This window comes from Camellia sinensis, chromosome 6 (genome assembly GCF_055761805.1).
Source record: "Camellia sinensis isolate YWXY chromosome 6, ASM5576180v1, whole genome shotgun sequence".
Lineage (NCBI taxonomy): Eukaryota > Viridiplantae > Streptophyta > Magnoliopsida > Ericales > Theaceae > Camellia > Camellia sinensis.
In genome coordinates, this window is record NC_138966.1 from 114,930,399 (window position 1) to 114,942,949 (window position 12,551).

Sequence of the window (12,551 nt, forward strand, 5' to 3'; positions counted from 1 at the left end):
TTAACTCAAATCTTTACTCAAATTTAATAAAAAAAATAAATAAACGTTAAAAATGCTCTAATTAAAAAGTAGGACCTTGTTAAAAAGGTAATTTCATAATATATATAGTCATTTTGTTCATTCGTTCAAAACTATCTTAGGACTACCATTAAGATATGTAATGTAATGGAAAATTTTGATCCAATAAGGCACAATATTTTCACTTTATTTAAGACACACTTACACAATTATCAAGACTACCTGCCTCCCTCTTTAATTGGTTCTTCAAAAATAGGCACAATGGACTGTAATGAAAAACTCAGTAAGGATTCATGCAAGCATTGTCAAATTACAAATACACGGAAAGATTTGATTAAAATATAAATTGTTTTTATAATTTTATAAATTATATTTTATTTTTGAAATTTTTAATTTTATGATAAATTGTTTATTTTATTAATAGATTATTAAATTAATTGATAATTTTTAATGATATTAAAAATATGTTTCAATTAATAATTTAAATAATTTTATTATTGTATAGGAAAATAATTATGTATTTATTTTTTAATTAATTCTATTAAATAAAAAATTCTAACAAAAGGTATTTATAGCTTTTCAAATTATAAAAAATAATCTATATTTTAAGCAAATCTGATGATATATATTTGTAATTTATCTAAAACTAAAATGATTTGCAAAAATACAATCAGAAAACTCTGCAAACTTTATTTTTAATTTTAAATCAACCAGAAAACTTTTTAATAATTAAAAAATATATAATTAAATAATGTTGAGAGTGGGATTTGAACCCACGCCCTTTCGGACCAGAACCTTAATCTGGCGCCTTAGACCAACTCGGCCATCTCAACATATCGTCTATTTGTACCTAATACATTTTATATTGCATGGACAACACGACAGGCCATGTATGAAACATAATTAACGTTTGTATTTATAATTTTTTTTTTTATATTTATAAAATTTTAAAAATTATAAACAAAAACTTGTATTTATTTTGAAACCATAAAAAGGTTGATGTCACTTGTTTTAAAAAAAAATCATTGTCTTATTTCTTCCGCCTTCTCCGATTGGCTACTTCTACGTTCAGCCACCGTTAGAGGTAACTTTCTCTGGCTAACACCTCTTATTGAAAAGCATCTTCAGACACCACTTCAGACGATCGATCATCATTTTCGACTGTAAACAATCATATTTGGCCTTCACTAGTGGGGTCGTCAACCATTTCCAACTATCACCATCCACCTCCCGCAACTAGCAGCATCCTCTTATCACCATCTCCACCTGATCCATAACTGTTGAGCATCATTTGCAATCGTTAACAACCAACTCTTGCTGACTATTCCTTTTACTTTTTTTAAATATATATATATATATATATTGTTGGCTTTTTGGCTTTCGAAGATTATTATCGTAATTATGAGCGTGCCAGCAAGGATCAATCAGTCCTTACAAAAAATTAATTGCCAACCAATTATCAGACGATTGTGTTTTAGTTCTTTCAGCCTCAATGAAGAGGACTTTTACTGATAGCTTGATTTAGGAGAATTAAGCAAATCACAATCAAATGAAGAGCAATTGAAACATTTCATTAAAATGAAAACTTACAATGATCAAATTCAGCCTCGTAGAGATTTACAGCAACAATCTCCTTGAAACTACTCCTATGAACGAAGTGCAATACAGGAATTAAAGTACAGAAATGTAAAGAACAGGAAATGTAAAAACTGGAAAGGGAATAAAGTAGAAGAAAACTGGTTTTTTAGATCTGAGTCTGGGGCTTTTTCTGGGGTCTTTTCTGCTATTTATACTTCTCAAGGAGAACCATCGAACTGCACTTCTAACCGTCGAATTGCTCCTCCAGGATTGTTGACCATGTTGCCTTATAGTTAGCTCAACTATGCCAATACCTGCAGTTAGGCTTCCCTCCTGATTTTGAATTTGAATATGAGTAACCGTTGAAACCACACCACTTTGTATTTCTTTGCTGATCCAGTATTACGCGGGTCTCATGAAAACCAATATCAACTGCCACGTGTACGATCATGATCGAAGGTTTGAATTGTCTTCTCGTATTACCTTCAACTTGCCATGTGTTGAATTGTAATTGGCTTATACAAAATATGTAGCCAATATATATATATATATATATAAATAGTTGTGCCAAATATATATTTTTTATTTTTACTAACATTATACTATAAATATTACTAAATGATACTTAAAGTTCACTATTTTTAATTTATATAAAAAATTATTTTTATGTAAAAGCAAGCAATTCATTTAGTGAAGTTTTGTCACTCAATTTTCATTATAAAAAAAAATCACAATAACAACTTGATTTTTTCAAATAGCAATTATCGTAAGCAAAACATAAAATTAAGGGTAAATTACACTTTAACTTTCTTAAGATTTAAAATATATATAGTTAGTCTCATACTTTTGACATAATTATATTGGTCTCTTTTAAAATTTTAATTCACATAACAGTTTAGAAGGCAACACATTGGTATGTGTGCTTCTATTTTGTTACCAAGGGAGCTGTTCATTGGTACTTTAAACCTTCGAGCTTATAAGTGCATATCTGAGGTATATTGCCCTTCTCAGTTTGCCAGGCAATTTGGGTTTACTCAGGGGATTCTCATTCTACTTTGCAGCCTCTCGAATGTCCATCTTACGGCCAGAGACCTGAGAATACCCAAATCAAACTAGAGGCGGCAACATTTAAACTGTTGAAGAATTGAGTGAGTTCAAATTTGTCCCCTTCCTTCCCTCTGGCTTGGCTTTGAAAAGATTTCAAAACTAGTGGACAGCCAATATAGAAGTACGCCAATCAGTACACCCTCATGATTTGCTGATAGGGCTAGGAGTGCCTTCTAAGGCTAAACCAACAACAGTTGAGAACATTCCCTCTCTTTCCACAGCTGCCCAAATTGTTCTTGTAGCCTCACCCTCTCCAGCTAGAGTTACCAGAGCTGCTTCGAAAAAGGGTAAGTGTTTTCAGGTTCTTTTTCTTTTAGACTCTTTTGTTTGTTTCCTTTACACTCATACCTCTTGGTGCAGGGTCTCCACAAGAAGAATCTCCTGAAAGGGCTGAAACTCTAGCTGCTCTCAAAGGCAAGCAACAGCAGAAAGAGAAAATGAAGTTAATACTCACTCCTGAAGAATCTGAATCTCAGACTGAAGAGAGAGAGATTGAGAAAGAACAAGAAATACCATTACAGAGAACAAAGAGAAAAAAGGTAGCTGTCTCTCCTTCTGATTTGGTCGAGGACCCTACTTATGAGACAGCTGCCAAAGTAGTGGAAAAGGAACTTACTCCTGAAAAGCCTGAATCCCAGGTTGAAGAGAAAGAGATTGAGAAAGAGCAGGAAATACCATTACCGAGAAGAAAGAGAAAGAAGATGACTGTCTCTCCTTCTGATTTGGTCGAAGACCCCACTCATGAGGCGGCTGCCAAAGCAGAAGTGGAGGAACATTCCAGAGAAATAATTGTTTTCCAAAGAGCTGAGAAGAAGCGGCAGCAGTAACTATTAAGAGATGAAGCTGCTGCTGCTGATTCAATACAAAGGGAAACTGCGAGAAGGCAACACATTCCTGAGCACTATTCTATTCGTAGCTCTCCCATCATTGCTATCACTTCTGAAACGAGTAATTTCTTTCATACCTCTATTATTTTCTTGTCAAATTCTTGGTATTAAGATTTGACATTACTTTGTACTTCTTCTTTTGCAGCAACAATTACTGAGCCTATTCTTCCAATAAGGACTCCCTCAGTTTCAGTTGAAGTTGATCAATTGTAAAATGTGAAGTCTATTCAGATAATACTCTCACTTCCTAGGCCTACATTCTCTATACCCTCCTTGAGGCCAAGTATTCCTGCTCCTTTCCCTTCTGGCTTAACTCCATATCTCCTTCATTTGACTTTTGATTTATCTCAATTTAATTTTCTTTCGAGCCTTGCTTTTCCTCCTCCTCCTAAGGGAATTCTAGCTGCTGCTCCATCCATGATGGTAGCTGATTCCTCTATAAAGGGTGCTAGCAGCTCTCCAACTCATAGTCTATTAGCTCTGCCTAGTTCCAGCCCTTCTTCCCTCAACTTATTGGTGGCTAGAACTATAGAGACTGTTGAAGATGCTCTACCCATTTCTCCTATCCCTATGCAGTCCTTTGTGCCTTCCACCAAAACTCTTTCTGCACCCTTCATGTCCACGGATAAGGTAGACATCTTCGAAGCTAGACTAGCTAGTCTCTTCGACATACCCTCCACCTCCCCAATGACTAGTGATGAGATTGAGCCATTAGTCCTGACTGATTCCTTGCTAGAAATTTTTGAGAGCTCTTCCACCAGTAGTAAGATTTCTTCGCCTCTGATAGACTTGGACAGCTATCTAGAGCTGTTGACATCCTTTTCGAGGATCCGTTTCGAGGCCTTACAGAGGCCTATAATAAGAAATGGCTTCCTTTAGTGTTGCAAGATCATTGAGCAATCTGGCATGACTGTCTCAAGTCATTTATCTCAGGTAGCAGCCACCATTGACTTTTACATCAACATTTGCCATGCTGCCAAGGCTGCAGAGGAGAAATTGGTAAGAGACCAGAGCTTTGTTTCCAAAGTACATACTGAAGTATCGGAGCTAAAGAAACAACATTCTTCTGTCTCCCACTTTCGAACTCAACTACTGGAGAAGAAAGCTCAACTTGAGAAAGAGCTATCCGCAGTTAACCAGGCCTTAGTCTGAACTGATACCAAGTTGCAAATTACCAATCAAGGACTGGCCGACCGAAAGCAAGAAATGACCATAGCCATCCAGTGGTTTTCATCATTTAAGAATAGAACATCCATTGTGAAAGAACAACTGAGACATTGTACTGACTTTTGGGCCAATTTATGGCAAAATGTATTCAACTCTTTATGAAAAGCAAATTCTTATTTATCATTTGAGTATTCTTATGTTCTTGTACTTAGCATTTATTTTATTCCTTGTGTTTCCCATATGGCTGGAAAATAAGGCTTCAAATATCTGCTATTAATCTTTTTGGGATGTGTGTATCCATTTAAATTTCTCAAATGGTATGCTCCAAAAGGCAGAACTCTATGAACTTGATATGGTCCTTCCCAGTTAGGTGACCATTTGCCAAACTTATGGCTTTTAATCCCTATTGGGAGTATTGTCTTCCATACCAAATCACCTTCATCAAAACCAATGTGTTTGACTTTCTTATTATAGTTTTTGGCTACTTTCTTCTTTTGGAAAAGAATGCTATTTAATGCCAGAATTCTAGCTTCATCTATGCTTTCTAACCCCAAGCACATACTCTAATGGTATTGCTCAGGATTTAACTGATCCTGGCATCTCACTCTCAAGGACTTAACATTAATTTCTACAGGTAGCACTGCATCATGCCCATACACTAAGGTATATGGAGTGATTCCTGTACTTGATCTTGGTGAAGTCCTATAAGCCCACAATACATCCAACAACAAGTTATGCCAATCCCTAGGATTATCTTCCATAACTTTCTGAATTCCTTTTTTCAAAGATTTATTGGATGATTTAGCTTGACCATTGGCTTGTGCATAATATGGTGTAGAATTAATAAGACTAATCCCAAACTCTGGTACAAAAAACTTTATCATTTTCCCATTGAATACAGTCCCATTATCAACAGTTATAGTCTGTGGGATGTCAAATCTATGGATTAAATCCTTAATGAATCCAATGATTTCAGTTTGGTCTACAGCCTTGTATGGCTTAGTTTCGACCCACTTAGTGAAGTAATCAGTGGCCACTAAGATAAAACAATGATGCTTTGAAGAGGGTGGGTGTATTTTCCCCATCATGTTCATAGCCCATCCTCTAAATGGCCAAGGCTTCACAACTGCATGCAGGTCAGTTATGGACACATGCCTTATTGTGCCATGCTTTTGGCATGTCTAGCAACCTCTTGCATATTCTATGCAGTCTTTAAGGATAGTTAGCCAATAATAGGAATGCCTTCAAAGCAGCCATCTCATCTTCACACTAGGCTGATGAGCACCACAGATTCCTTCATGAACCTCCGCCATAGCTGTCAATGCTTCCTTTGGGCCTAAACATTCCAACAATAACCCATCTCCCCCCATTTTATAGAGAGCATTATCATACATTATGTATTGCATAGACTGTAATTTAATTTTTCAGCTGGCCTTCGAAGATGGGCCAGCTAGATACTGCATTATTGGATGCCTCCAATCTTGTTCTTGTAAGTCATCATGATTGACTTCCAGGACCACATTCCTTTTATTCAAGGGTAGTATTACTTTCTGATATGTTGTTTGGCTTATATCTCTTCCAGTATTATCCATTCTCTTGAAAATCGAAGTTTTTTGAGCTATATCATTAGCTTTATTATTCCAGAATCTTGGGACATGAGTTACATTTGCTATCTGAAATTGAGGAAGCAGATGTAATGCAACAACTTAGTATGGCAACATGCTTATACTTTGACATTTGATAATCCCTTTCACCTGGTTAACTACCAATTAAGAATCTCCAAATATGTCAACTGCATGAGCTTGTAATCCAATAAGTATTTCTAGTCCCATTATTAAGGCTTCATATTCAGCTTGATTATTGGAACAAGTAATTTCATCCACTCGAAACTATGCGTGGTTTCTACTCCTTATGGTGACTTAATTACTATACCAATTCCAGTTAAACCATTGGCTTTTGATCCATCGAACCACATTTGTCATGGTTCAACACTAGCCATACCAAGTTCTATTATCTCTTAGCTTTCTGTTTGACATGGATGGTCTGCCAAAAAATTAGCCAAAACTTGTCCTTTTACTGCCTTTTGGGGAACATATTCTAGATGAAATTCTGACAAAGTTAGTATCCATTTGCCAATTATTCCCCTCAACATGGGTCTAGATAACATATATCTAACCAAATCTGTGGTTGCAATTACCAAGACAGTTATAGGTAAAAGCTAGTATCTTAATTTCATTGCAGCAAAATACAATGCAAGGGACAACTTTTCTACAGCTAAATATTTACATTCGCAAGAATTTAGAAACCTACTAAGATAATAAACAGTTTACTCCTTGCCTTCTTCATTGTCTTGGGCTAAGAAAGCTCCCAATGAATCTTCTGTTGTAGCTATGTACAACTTCAAGGGCTTATCACCCTTTGGTGGCATCAGCATTGGAGGGTTGGCCAAGTAGGTTTTGATTCATTCGAAAACAGTTTGATGCTCTACTGTCCACACAAACTCCTCTTCATCTTTTAGCCTTAACAAGGAAGAAAATACTTTAGTTTTCCCTACAGTATTAGAAATGAATCTTCGAAGAAAATTAACCTGTCCAAGGAACTTTTGTAATTCTTTGTTACTTGATGGAGGTCTGGCTTCAATGATGGCTTTGGCTTTATTCTAGAAATCTGTATTCCTTTCTTGTGTACTACATAGCCCAAGAAGTTTCCAGATAATACGCTAAAAGCACATTTAAGAGGATTAAGTTTCAACTTAAACTTTCTCATTCTTTCGAAAACTACTTCTAAGTGAAACAAATGTTCCTCCATGGACTGGGATTTCACTACAATGTCATCAATATAATACTCTAAATACCCTCCAATAAGGTCATGAAAGATAGTATTCATAGCCTTCTAATATGTAGCCCCAGCATTCTTCAGACCAAATGGCATCTTAACCCATTCGAAGGTGCCAATATTCCCAGGACATCTGAATGTTGTTTTGTGGACATCTTCCTCTGCAATGTAGATTTGGTTATAACCAGAGTGCTCATCCATCATTGATAAAATTTGATGCCCTATTGAACTGTCTACCAACAAATCTACTGTAGGCATAGGATACTCATCTTTTAGAGTTGCTAGATTTAAGTTTCTGAAATCGATGCATACCCTCATTTTACCATTCTTCGTAACTATAGGTACAATATTGGATAACCACTCAACATACCTGGCTGTCCTAATAAAACCTGCCTTCAAGAGTCTAAGAATTTCCTCCTTAACTTTCCGAATCACTTTTGGACTCATTCTCCTTGGTTTTTGCTTGTATGGCTTGAAATTAGGTCTCATAGGGAGCCTATGTTCCACTAATGACCTATCCAATCCTGGTGGTTCATTATAAGACTACGCAAAACAATCTTTATACTTCTTCAAAACAATTAACAACTGGTCCCTGTCAAGAGTATTCAACCAAGCACTTATATAGGTGGGCTGTTGTATAAAATCTTCCCATAAATTTACTTCTTCCAAGGGGTCTTATATCTGAGAACTTACTGATGCTCTTTCTTTGATCCCTTCTGACTTCGAAGCAATATCCTTGCTTTGTTCTATTCCCAACTTCTTTGATTCAACATCTTTACCCTCCTCATCATAGACAAAGTCTGTCCACAAGCTTCTTCCTCTTGTATCTCTTGGACTTTTGTTTCAATGTCCAATGCACAATATTTATCTAAGGCCAAAAATCTGACCTGTTGTTGTTCCTTCTTACAACCAATCATCTTTGCTTCTTTCTCTTGCTCTTGCACCTTCTGGATTATTGATTTTACATCCAATACTGAAAACCTAATTAGAGCCAAAGACTTGGCTTCTTGAGCTTCATCTCTTTGCCTACAGCCAAGCATCATTGTCATCGTTAACAGCAAACTCTTCATCAGCACTCTCTTGGACCAAATGCTTTAGGTGTGCAAATTCTTCATCAGCCGTCACATCGGCTGATCCATCGGGCTTTCTCAGTATACTAAGTGGCGCCACTCCTTCAACATATAATTTGGCCTCTGCGAAATCTGCACAAGCTATGAAAGGTTGAGGATCTGCATTGATCTCCTTCGTCTTTCCATTGCACAAGGCCATCATGATTTCCTGATGTAAAGAGGAAGGTGTGAATCCAATCTCTTCATGTAAAGCATTATACTTAGCATTGCTGTCGACAACGAAGAATGCTGTCATGCAGTCCCTGGTTTCCACACTCAGGTTGATGGGTAGAATACCTTGGGCCATCTGTTTGTCTCCTGTAAAACCAGCAATGGCTGTACTGGTTGGGATTAGTCTGGGGTTCTTCTTTCCTAGTTTCTTCAACGAATATTTTGGAAGCAGGTTTACTGCTGCCCCGTTATCCACCAGCACCCGATTCATCGGTATTCCATCGAAGAAGGCCTTAATATACAAGGGTTTGACATGCTGTGTCATGGACGCTGTGGGATACTCAAAAGGGTATGAGAAGTTAATACTTACCTCTTCCTCACTCCCGTCTTCAGTTTCCATTGGTATGGCTGCTTCGGATTCATCTTGCACCGTACTTACTAGTGAGTTTTCACTGGAGACTGGAATTGGGTCAACCTCCTGACCTTGGTTTTCATCTTCAACTTGAAACTCCTGCGGTAATATAAGTACCATATTCACTGACACCGGAGGGAACGAGCCAAATTGGACAATTGGCTGTACCTGCTTTCCCTCTTGGTCAACTTGTTCAATTACTTCAGAAGCGTCCTCCATGCTGCATTCTGGCACTTCTGTGTTAATAACTTCTTTCGAATGGTCTATTTCCGTTGATTTTTTGACCAAAAATGTCTGTTCAACAATGAAGGCTTCAAACATTTCTTCCTCAATCACCCCTTTCCTTTGGCTTGGGATGACCTCATTTTCTATCTCACTATCACTTTCCATCAGAGTTTTTTCTAATCCTACCAAATTGGATCGTTCCTTGGCCTTTAGCTCAGAATAAACTTTGGTCAACTACTCCCTGCTACAACTCTTTTTGTCTACAAGAGTCAATTTCAGACTATGGACTAGATTTGAATCTTCTCCTCCTTCTGCCTGGCTCTTTAGCTGAACCAATGAAGAACTTTCTACTCCTTCTTTCAGATCCTTCTGGTACTGAGTGTACCTTCGTTGGATCTTCCTCCTTTGGGACCTAGAAATCATTGGAACCATATTTGGTTCTTTTGTTTTCAGGTGCTTAAGCAGCACCCAATTGTTGGGAGCCACCAAAGGTGGTTTAACCATCCTACCTTGGCTTTCAACAACATCTCTTTGGGTAGATATCTCCCTAGGTTTGTTCTACATAACAAACCAATCTGGAACTCCAGGTACCCACGAACTTACTAACCCGGCTGTTTAACTGTTTCTTTCCTCCTTCGAAGCCATCTTCGAAGCTGGCTGCGAAGACCACTGCTTGGCCCTGACTTCCTTTTTTGGGCTTAACTCAGGCCTTTGACGAAGGTGGCCACTTTCCGTCCTGCATGAGTGTGACAACCCTCACTTCTGTTTACTGATAACACCACTGATTAATGCTAATCCATGATTATACATGTTAATTGACTGATTGACTGAAATTCGGAACTGATTGATTGAGTGTGTTAATTTGAATGCAATTCTATCTGTTTGACTGTTAAATTATCTGTTCATGTATTTTGTTTAAACTGCAAATTGAAGGCCTTATCGGTGGCCGAACCAGAAATTGATTAGTGTTTTATGCTAGTTAGGATTTATGTGATTTTATGGTATATTTAATTGAAATTTGATTTGGTATGTTTAAATTAGATTAAATAATGATAAATTACAATAGTTGGCCGTATTCACCATTATACCACTTAGTGGCCCACTTTATAAAACACATTGAGTTTATTTCTAGCACTCTTCTTCAGCCATTTTGAGAGCAAAACCGAATGAGAGAGGGAGGGGTAGAGAAACTTGGCTTCATCTAGAGAATTGCTTAGAGAATTGGAAGATTTGAAGGATAAGTGCATATTTGAGCTCCCATTCTTGTAATTGAGGACCCAAGGTTAGAACTCATCTTCTTGGTTGTGAGTTAAGTTGTGCCTTGCATGGTCTATGTTAATTTTGAAGTTTAGAGCCAAGATATGGCTTAATGTGTTGAGTTAAGAGTTTAATTCTTGCATGCATGTACATATTTTGAAGTTTTGAGGTTGTAATTCATAAATTCCTCACATGCATATCCATATCTTGAGTATAGTCCATGAATTTATCTTGTTATAGAAAGAATTGGCTCATTTGTTCATGTTTTGGAAGCTTGAAGTTGATTTAATTCATACATGTTATGTTTTACATCATGTTCATGGAATTTGTTTAAATTTGTGTTCAATTGAACTACCTTTGGGCCTTGATTTTACAAATTGAGCTTTGAATCATGTTATATTATGAGTTTAAAGTGTTTTTCCAGAAAATGGGCCCAAGAGGTTGAGTTTTGATGCTTTAAAGTTTAGTTTTGAGCTTGAGGTTCAAATCTGGAATTTCCAGATTTTAGACCCACGCTCGAGCGAGGAACTCCCCGCTCGAGCGTACACTCTGAATACATGAAGTCCGCTTTAGCGAGAAAAGTGGCATTCGAGCGTGAAATTTGTGTGTCCAATACTTTGCATGTGTTTACAGTCCGCTTGAGCGAGAGAGTTTACACTCGAGTGAGGACTTGTGTCTCAAGCTCGAGCGTGTATCGAGCGCCCGTCGAGCGTGATTTTTGTGCATCCAGTACTTTTACTGTAGCTTACAGTCCGCTCGAGCGACGGAAGTCACGCTTGAGCGAAACTCATTTGTCTGCATGTCCGCTCGAGCGTAGAAAGCCACGCTCGAGCGAGACCCCTGTTTTCTAAAAATTCTGAAAATTGTTTTAAAGTGCATCTTTGCATCCTCATTCCATCCTAGGCATTCTTAGGCCTAGTTTAAGGCATCTTAATGGGGATTTTGATGTAGAACCACACCGAGTCAAGATAGGGATTAAGTTATTATTTCCCAACTGTGTAGCTTTGTGTGTGTTCATTCTGTAACTGTGTAGGGTTGGCATCCTAGGACGCGTACTAGCTTATCTATAGCCCAGAACTCTGTGAGTAACAATGTTGTAAAGATATGTTCAATTGATATTATTTTCTGAACAAATGACTCTACTGCTTTATGAAATGACACTGTTTACTGAATGAATGTTTGTCCTATTTGTGAACTGTATTCGTGGCATCCATAGCAATATACTGTTACCGCTACTGTTACAGAGATCTATATCGGTTCCCATGTTTGGAACCACTACTGTTTGCTGATATGATGGCCATCATTGACTGTTCGGTCTGTTAAGACCTACTGTACTGTTTTGCTATTGGATGTACCATATATGACTATTCTAGTTTTTGAATAACTGTTATGGCATGAGATATGAGCCACAAACTGAATGACTGATATACTGATAAATGATTGTTTTCAATACTGAAAGGACATTCATTTTTAATCTCTTTACGCATATGTTATTCACTGGGCTTTAGCTTACTGTTTTTATATATATATGTAGGTGTCCAGGCACCGGATCGAAGCTAGGCGCGTGGGGTTTAAACTCGCTTTTTGTCAAGCCAACCAACGTGCCTCACTGCGAGGTTCCAAGTCCTTCAAGCTAGGGCTTTTTGGGGTGTTTTAGTTTTCCCCCTTTGTATCTGTTTTTGTAACACTGTATAGACTGAATGATATGTGTACCTGTACTGTACTGTACTGTTATGGTAGGGATTTGGTCCCTAACCTGATTATCTGTATATGATGTATGTACAT

General features: G+C 37.3%; 1 non-coding gene across 1 annotated transcript; it reads right to left on the reverse strand.

Annotated features, from left to right (window-relative positions):
• Window positions 1-770: 770 nt before the first annotated feature.
• On the reverse strand, window positions 771-851 carry TRNAL-AAG (transfer RNA leucine (anticodon AAG)). The gene has a single exon. It is a non-coding gene; the product is annotated as a tRNA-Leu (tRNA).
• Window positions 852-12,551: the final 11,700 nt, after the last annotated feature.